At 35.6% G+C, this 9940-nt stretch overlaps 1 pseudogene; it reads right to left on the bottom strand.

Moving 5' to 3' along the window:
* Window positions 1–5790: 5790 nt before the first annotated feature.
* On the bottom strand, window positions 5791–5913 carry LOC141570323 (U4 spliceosomal RNA; annotated as a pseudogene).
* Window positions 5914–9940: the final 4027 nt, after the last annotated feature.

Genomic DNA, 9940 nt, shown 5'->3' with positions numbered 1-9940 from the left:
AAGTCATTCTCTCTTTACAGCAGTGTTCCACCATTTTGGTGACTTAGCACTTTGCTGCTACTGCTTTTACCTACCTGCTGCCACTGGAAACAGACTCTATCACCTTGTGTCTCAGGTTTCTGTTTGCTGCCTTATTTCTGCATCTTGCAGGTTCTCCTCTTTCCCACCAGCTTCATCTCTTTTTGAGTCAAACTCCCTTAGAGAGAAAGTTTGACTGCAATGCGCATCGACTGCCTGGGGAGCATCCTTGTTTTGCATTGTTATGGCGCCAGCCCACTCCCAAGCTGCTGGCCAGAATAGAGATGGCTGACTTTGACTCAAGGGCTTGCCCTTGGCCAACTCGCTGTGCGCATGGTAACATTATCGTGCAGTACAAAGCATGGTAAGTTACGCATAAGTATCATTTCATTCAGAAGGGTTCTGTGGTTATGGCTTCACTGGGAATGTACTTTTATAAAACTGGCCAATAGCAATACCCTTAACCAGAGTTCTGCCTGAAGACATTGGATTCTTACTGAAAAGATATATTTATATTTGAACATGTGAAGAACACATGGCAAATCACCCTTTGTATTCTCCTCTACTTTTCCTGTTTCCAAGAGCACTTTCTCCCTTTATAACTGGAATGGAGACAAGCTTTGAATAAGTGCTCAATCTGATTTTCATTCTTACCATTTGACTACTGGGCTTTCCTGAACAGAAATTCTTGTAAATTAGATTCCAGGTGAACAATGTGGCATTTTCCCACCTTATTGAATGGCCCCTTGCATATGAAGCATTTCAATAAGTGATTTATAAGTTGTTATTCATATGTAATTTTTCCTCAAAAGAATTTGAAACAAAGAATGGCTACTTTTTAATCCATTTTTTATAAAGTTCTTCAAGGATATTTAGTTAATCTTGAGTTACTTGGATTCATTCGTCATTTATTTCTTATGTTTACTGAGTACCTACTATCTTTCAGGTATGATCTTGTATAGATAATCTGATTTCCAAAGCAAAATTATTAGTAAGCTTAAGTTACAAATTACTTTACTGTAGATGCACTGGCATTTGAGTGCTCAGAGAAACACAATTTTAATATCAAAAGATCACAAGGCTCACAAGCAGCCATTTTAAGATGTAATCTTCATTGTCTGTGGAGATGAGAAGAATTCCTAATTTGCAGCACATAACTAGCCCAAATTACTAGAGAGATGAGTTCTAGAAGCAAAGGCATTAAGTTCTGTCTTAACCTCATAGAATATCCCTTAGAAGCCATACAGTTACCTTAATTTTTGGTTCTATAGTCACTAAATATATCACTGGTCATTGTTCCAGATAGTTTTTCTAATGGGAAATACAACTTGCAAACCAGTTGACACAAGCATTTAGTCTTCTTGCCAGTAGTGTTTCTCTAGTGAGATAAAATGTAGGATACAACTTCATATTTCCTGGGTATGATTTGCTTATCCCAAGATCACTCAAACTTGCAGAAAAGTCACTTACTCAGCCTAAAGATCCTCTGTGACCAGAGATGAGACCATCCAGTGTGGGGTGGACATTCCTTTTATGTCTTCCTGTGGTGCTGAGTATGTAGGCTGGGACATGTAGTAAAGATGAATGACACTTGTCGGAGACTCATTTCTGAAACCCATTGGTATTGTGAGTTTATTCTAGATAGACCCAGATAAAGCAGGTCTAGGAACAGAGACTGGGCTGAGGCACTCTTCTGCGAGAACCAATATGGGTCAAACACTCAGAAGCACGGTACAAGTGAGGGCCATGTGTGTGTTGGAGCTGTGGAGAAGTTTATGGGGGTAGGATGAGAGAAAGGGAGTGGGGAATCACTGGAAGTTGGACAAAGGAAGTTTCATTTTCCAAAGTCAAAATCCAGAGACTGGATTCAGAAAACTAGCCCAGGAAAAAACCTCTATTTCTTCACGTATAAAAGGCTGAGACAGAGGCCCTACCAGGCAGTTAAGACTTGCTGTTCTCATTTTGTACCATTTACTATTCTGCACAAGATACTGTCCAATTTCTAAATTTCTACCATGAATTAAATCAACTCTTACATCTTTTATGAGTCTTGGTGCAGGGCTAAGAAGCAGAGTTTTATTGAGGGCCACTGCTGTGTTGACAAAGCTGTAGCTTATATAAATTCTCTTTTCATCATTGCTAAGTGACGATAGAAGTAACCACTGATAACTATGTCAGCTTTAAAACTTCCCAACTATGGAATGATGAGACCAAATATACCAACATATCTACAAGGGAAAATTCCAGATTGGATGAGGTTAAAAATCCTCAATCTGCCCTGATTCTTTCCCTCCTATATTTCACCTATCTCTTTGCTATATTACTGTCTCTTCCAGCATCCCAAGCTAGGATGGCCCCTGTCATTCACACACAGCATCCTCAGCCACACATTGCACCCCTCACCCCGTCGTCCCTGTCACTAAGTTAGGAAAATTACTTCATCTCTTAGTTCATCTGAGGCAGGGTTAGTCTTTGACTCTAGCATAGAATTGGCTGACACAGAAAGCATAAATTTCTTCACCTAATCTGACTAAACCTAGTCACATGTATTTACTTAGCAAGATACCCCACCTCCGTTCCTTGTTATTGATCCCATTCTGTTTGTGTTTGATAGACTAAATTAAGTGGTTTTGGAAGAGCACTATTAAAAACATATGATAACACTCTCACCCAAAATAGATTCTAAATATCATCTCCAGATCTGGGCCCCTGGCTGCTCTGTTACTGTGTTCTGGTGTCTTGACTTCTGCCCCCCTTCACTGGCACCTAGGGAGAAAGCCATTTCTCAATGTGTCTGTGTGTCCTCAGTCTTTCTATTTTGAGCCATCGTCATTTCATTAACTCCATTCCTGGAGGGCTCTCTGACATTGGGGCCCTGGATGGTCAGCCTTAGGCCCTCGTCTACTTCTGTCCAAGTCGTATGATTTACTTGACATATGTTCACTAGCTAGTAAGACGCTAAGGTTCATTTCAACCTTACAATAAGCTTAGCTTCCTCACCTACTATTCCAAGTTAGCATCAGGTTTTAATCTTCTCATTATTTATCTGTCTTTGATGACAGATCATATCTATCCCTGTTTCTAATCTCTATCCATTATTTGTAACGATGAGGAAAAGAATCTGCTTTTTTCTTTTGGGAAGTATCCCTTTTCATCTGGGTCTCCCACTGAGTTTGAATTTCCTCTCTGAAAGAGGCCTTCAAATCTTAGCTCATCTTGAGAATGGAGAGGCCTTAGTCAGTAACCAAACTCATGTAAGCAGCTCCACTCATTGTCCAGATTCTGCTGGGTGACTCACCGATGAGGAAATTCTGAGATGTCATTTTCTGGAATCTATAGCCCCCACTTGTTTTACAACAGCAAAACTATTTTACACTGACTATAAATGCAATAGATATGGTTTCCATCAAGAGAAAAGAAGGCTTAGTAACTATCAAATATAAAGTATTAATTACCCCTAAGATTAATATTGGAAAGAGCTCACAGTCTCGATTTTAAGTGTGGCTTTCTTGTTTCACAAAATGCATAAGTGTGGCCTCCCTAGGGTGTTTTAAAAATTATTGACCACACGTAAACTATAGTTCAAAGAATTTAAACAATTAAAATCATCATACCATGATTCAGGAAAAGTAAGAAGTTGCTTTAGAACAGATCAGATTTCTGGCACAAATGGTTGCCATCATTTAGACATTACACCTCATTAAGTGTACAGGGCTTTACTTCACCCGTCAGCATACTCTATAATGCTAAGATGTATTTTCTATTGGAAAATTTATTTCTATGATTTCTTATGTTTTTTTCAATTGTTTTCTTCAAAGAACATTTGCATCGCAACATTTTTTTTCTAAGAAAGATGATAGGAATCCATGGTCTGATGAACCAAATAGAACTTAGCCAAATAGAAACGATTCTGTGTCCATCAGTGTCAGTTGTGACAAGTTTTTATGTCAAAGGACAGCCATAAGTATTTGTGGAGCATAGTAGTAATCAAAGGAAATTGGCAAATGGTAAGAGTATGCTTTTTCATGATCAATTATGTGAGCAGTTCTCTTATTTCTGCTTCAATATATTATAGCTGCATGGCAATACAACCAGAATAATCCTTTAGTTCTACTAGAGGAAATAGCAGTAAAAGTCCTGTAGTTGTATTGCCTACCTTGGTTTAGCATTTGAATTTTCTTCTTAGGAAACATGGCATAAACCAAACTGATTGTAACTGAAGATAAACACCCCTGATCGGTTGATGCTCAGACGTGACACAAAGCTTACAGTCCCTCTCTTCTGTTCTTCATACTAATTACTTTCAATTTACAATTTTAAAATATGTATTTTATGAGGAACACTTCATGAGACATACACTTCAATAAATAGTATTGGGATATAAAATAATAATAATAAAAAGAAAAAGAAGAGGACAAAAACAGAAGAAAGAAATTGGATCCCTATCTCATACCACACAAATAAATCCCAAGTAGACTAAAGATTTAAATGAGGAAAACAAAACTATAAAACTTTTAGAAGAATAGATATTATAATATCTTGACAAAGTTAGAGTAGGGAAGGATTTCTTAGATGAAAGAAATGCAAACCATAAAGGTAAAGATTGATAAATTCAACTACTTTAAATACAAGAATTTCCCCCTTCTTCCCCCTCTTTCCCTCCCTCCTTCCTTTTATCCCTTCTTCCATAATATGTATCCCAAAAGTTGTTAGGATCAGAAGTCTGAGATAGGAAGGCCTACCTTGCCCAAGTGGCAGCGTCTCAGAGACGTTGGCGGCTTCTGTGAGAAAGGTGCACCTATTCACCTGGTCCTCTGGCAGCCTGGCACGGTCAGTAGATTGCTTTCATATGAGGACTGACCACATAAGTAAGTCTTTGAGGATAATGGGAGCCAGGTTTCTCAAAGTCAGAGAAAGAAGTTACAAGTATAGAAAGGGGGAAACTAAAGTAAACCATGTCGTCTTCAATATAGAGAGAAGGCAGTAAAATATGTATATGTATAAGTAATTGTATGTAGCATATGCCTGTATTTCTCTCTCTGTCTGCATACACATATTTGCCAGCTCTGACTGCTGAGAAGGCTTGAAAGCAGCAACACCCCGATATCAATTGGCACACCCAGCATCCAGATCTTGGCTTATAAATACCACTCACCATTAAAAAGAACTACGGATTCTTAGAGAAATCCAAGGGCCAGCTCAGGGAAGTTACAATGTTAGTCATATGGTGCCAGGAAGTAAGGAAAAACTTAAAGAATGATAAAGACACATAAAAGGACAAAGAAGTTAGCTTGAAGGGTCTTCTATTGGCCAAATCCAAGATAATTTGAGTATTCAATAAATAATGATAGTAATGAATTATAGCCTACTGATTTAAATTGGAATTCATGAGTACATATTGATATAAGTAAATAAATGGATACATAAATTAAGAGAAGAGAAAATTTCTTTTTTTTTTTATTAAATTTATTGGGGTGACAATTGTTAGTAAAATTACATAGATTTCAGGTGTACAATTCTGTATCACATCATCTATAAATCCCATTGTGTGTTCATCACCCAGAGTCAGTTCTCCTTCCATCACCATATATTTGATCCCCCTTACCTTCATCTCCCGAGAAAAATTCTTAAACTGTTTCTTATAATACTAACATGCCAACTAATTAATGTAGATGAAAGAATGAAATATCATTTCATCATTAAAATAGCAAATATCATGGTAATAATTCAGGCAAAAAACTTTAATGGAGATAAATGTTTGATGAAGAACAGGATATTTACATAGCTTCAAGATATCTTTCCACAAAATAGTTACAGAATACAAAAGTTTTCAATTAGCAATAATTGCGCCTCGGATAAACCTCATTGGCTACGATACTGCCACTGCGCAAAGCTCAGAATACAAAAGAAAAAGAGTAAATTTACAGTGGCAAAGGATGGTAGACATCAGCTTAATCAAGTTATCAGAGTTAGCATAACCAGGAATTAAAATCTTGTACCAACTAATAGGTTGCAAAGAGATGAGGACATCATCAATTGTAGGATCACTTATCCTGGTATATTCATCACTTCTATGATATTTAGGTGATCTCTTAGAGAAGAGTTCCCAAACTTTTTGGTTTTATGACCCCTTATGGGTTCAAATTATTGCGGACCACAAACAGCTTTTGATTTTAATATTATTGATATTTATAGTATTTAAAATCCAAATTGAGAATTTAAAATAGTTTATTACTTTATTTATAATAACAATAATAAACCCATTACATGTTAGCATAAATAACATATTTTAATGAAGAATAATTGTGTTTTCCAAACCAAAAAGAATTAGTGGCATTATATTATACTTTTGTAAATTAAAAAAAAAATGTCTGGCTTTATAGAAGACAGCTAACTTCTCTGCCTCTGCATTTGAACAATTGCTGTGTGTGATATTGGTTCAAGTATATTAAGAAAGTCTGGCCTGAAAAAAACATGTAGTTGGAAAAGGGAAGAATACTTTAAAAGCCTTTTCATATAATTGTGATATCCTTTGATACTCTACCCAAACTTGACAAGTAGCAGTTTTCTAAAGATTTCTTGCAATGTAGAACCTGGGATTATATCATCGAAGTCTTCTTACTCTATTGCATGAAAAGCTATTGGTCTATCTTGGACTTGAAACAGATCTTTTACCCATTCATAGTTTTGTAACATAGTGAATTTGGTCATTTGGAAAATATTGGTTCACTGAGATTTGCAGATTTTCCAAATGTTGACACCTTTCATTATACAATAGTAAATAAACACATCAGTTATTATATCACAATCTAATCAGAAAACTCTTTAAAGATTTGTCTCTTTTTAGGTGCAGATACAAGTTTTCCAAAATTATAAATTTTGTTTAAAAGCTTGAAATTGAATTTTATTTTTGGCAACGAATACTGCCTGGTGTACAGTAGGGCAAATGTTATATTTAGTAAAGAGAAAAGGACAATAAACTTTAAAAAATTATCCTCCATACCTTTTTAATACATCTTAAATTTATATACCATTGATTTTGATGCAGGTGTCATCTAGACCATCTTTTATCCTTAGCTGTGCCTGATTTTAAGCCCACAAACTATTTGATGCAACTTCTCTAGAGAATAATAAACTTCCTAGCCCTTGTTAGGGTTGAGCAGAGAACTCACCCAGCTAGGAAGGGACGTGGGGAGCCACCTGGGAGTCCACATGTCCCTTACACACAATTTGACTATTTCTTTTCTCATTTCTCACCATCACTTTCCATGGTAATTGGTGAATGCAGTTCCCAAGACTCTCCATGTTTCTGCTCAGTGAAATGGCTTACTTCTTTTCAGCATCTCCCTCTGCATCTTAGACACTTATGTTTCAGCTTTCTCTACTCTTTCTCAGTTATCACTAATCCATCATCTTTTCATCTTCCCAAAATTTATTGACAGTCCTTATCTCCTTTCATCTATTTTTTTCTTGTGGTTTTAGAATATTTGTATTCTTTTACTGTTGTTTTAACAGGGTTTGGAGGGAGGGGGTAGAAATCAACATTTGTGCTTAATCGTTAATTTTAACCAGAAATCAAGACTACTGCATGAAGAATAGAATTTTCAAATTTGTCTTTCCTTTCACTTGGAACAACAACATCCAAGCCTATCTCATCTTGGATTCATATCTTATATTTCTCTCATAGTGTAAAGAATATAGATAGTCCACTTTCCTTTGACAGTGAAAATGTAGACTTCCTGGTTGTTGGTAAAAAGGTAATAGAGGTGGGGGATATAAAAGTCATTTTTGTGTGTGCTAATTTTTCCTGTAGATTAAAATTTATTTTGGGGTGTGTTCATTTTGTTCATTTTTAAACTGGGTTGCTTTTTTTCTTTTTAGAATCTATAACCTCAATACAAATCCTTTGTTATAGTTAGATAGATAGATAAGATAAGATATAGATATAGTAATTAATATTTTCTTTTTTTTTCATTTTCTTAAAAGTGTCTTTCAATAAATAGAAGTTTTAAATTTTGATGACTTCAAATTTATCTATTTTTCTTATATGATTAGTGCTTCTAGCATCACCTCTAAGAAATCTTTGCCTTCCACATTTTCAAAGATATTCTTCTATGTTTTCTTCTAGAATTTTTTATAATTTAAACTTTTACTTTTATGTCTATGACCCATCTTAAATTAATTTTTATGTAGATGTGAGGTAGAGGTTGCAGTTCATTTTTTCCCCATATATTTATTCTAGTTTTTCAAGCTCCATTTGTTTAAAAGAGTTTTCCTTACCTATTGAATTGTCTTGACACCTTTGTTGGAAATCAATTGACTCCATATGTATGGGCCTACTTTCCAACTCTCTAATATGTTCCATCAATTTCTTTTGCTATACTTATAGTTTCACATTATATTGAGTACTGTAGCTTTATAATAAGTCTTAAAATCACCTTAAAATTTGTGAGTCCTCCAAATTTTTGTGCAACCATGCTGGATCCATATTGAAGTCGATTTCAAAAAAAATTAATGTTTTGATTAGGATTGTATTTGTAATGTATAGATTAATTTGGGGAAAATCTACATCTTAACAATGTTGTATCTGCTGATCCATGAACATTCTATATCTCTCCATTTATTTAGAACTTTTAAAATTTATTTTAGCAATGTTTTAGTTTTCAGTGTATACATCTTATGTGTCTTTTATTAAATTTATTTTGAAATAGTTTATGTATTAATACTATGATTTAAAAATTATTTTCTAATTCTTTTCTGCAAGTACATAAAAATAAATTTAATTTTTGGTAGATTGACCTCATATCCTATGACCTTTGTAAATTCACTTACTAGTCCTACTAGTGTTTTTTAGATTCCTTAGGGATTTCTCCATTAACCATCATGTCATCTGAGAATAAAGATGGTTTTACTTTTTCGCTTTCCATATGCTATTTTCTTTAGTCTCATGCCTTGTTGGAGGGTTTCCCAGCATTGGCACCACTGACAATTTGGGCTTGTCCTGTGCGTTGTAAAATGTTTAGCAGCAGCCTTGGCCTCTACCCTCCACATACCATCGCCATGTCCGCCCTCTCCTCTCTCCCCATCTAGGTGACTTCCGGCAGGGCAACCTAGTGAAGTCTTCAGGAGGCAGAAGCTGTGAGACAGCTGGAAATGAAGGGTAGAAAAAAACAACATGAGCTTGGGAGACTGAAGACAAGAGACAAAGAGGCAAATAGACAACAGGAGTGCTCAAAAAACGGTAACTTGGCTAATATGACTGGAGCCAACTATTCAAGTACGAGGGACAATATCTTCAGGAAAGTTTCTAAAGGTCTGGAAATACCAAAATTAAGTTTAGATTTTCTTCTTTAGGCCAATTGTTTTTTATTTTTTCCTCTCTCCCTTCCTATTGCAATCTCTTTTTTTTTTATCTTTCTCTTGTTTATTTTTTCAAATATCAGAGCAGAGTCCTAAAGCAATCAAATTAAATCGTACATGGCTGACTAGCATTGAAAATAGATGAAATCAGAGAAGCCTCATCAAAATGTGAGCTTCTCAGAGGAATCCTGGAACTTGCCACAGGATTGATATTCCCTTTGAAACAGCTCCTGAGGCCTTTCTGTGGTACCTCCTAGGATTCTTTGAAATATAGATACAAATGAGTCGTTCATGAATTTCTGAGCTGAGAAGGCAAGCCTTTTCCTAGCTGGGAGGATTGAGAAAGTTATTTAGCTTCTCTGGGGCTCATTTTCTCTGTTGTAACATAGAGATAACAATACCTTTCAGAGAGGTTGCAATGATGAGAATCAAAGTATTTGGCATAGAGTCTGGTATGTACGTGTTCAAATAAATGTAATTGCAACATTAATAATCATGAGGATGATAATGAAAATGGAAACAGAAAGTGTCACCAGGCACCCACTTCCAAATTCCCAAACTC

Source organism: Rhinolophus sinicus, chromosome 1 (assembly GCF_057876585.1).
Source record: "Rhinolophus sinicus isolate RSI-liver-muscle chromosome 1, RSI-T2T, whole genome shotgun sequence".
Taxonomy (NCBI): domain Eukaryota; kingdom Metazoa; phylum Chordata; class Mammalia; order Chiroptera; family Rhinolophidae; genus Rhinolophus; species Rhinolophus sinicus.
This window is presented reverse-complemented; position numbering and strand designations above follow the sequence as displayed.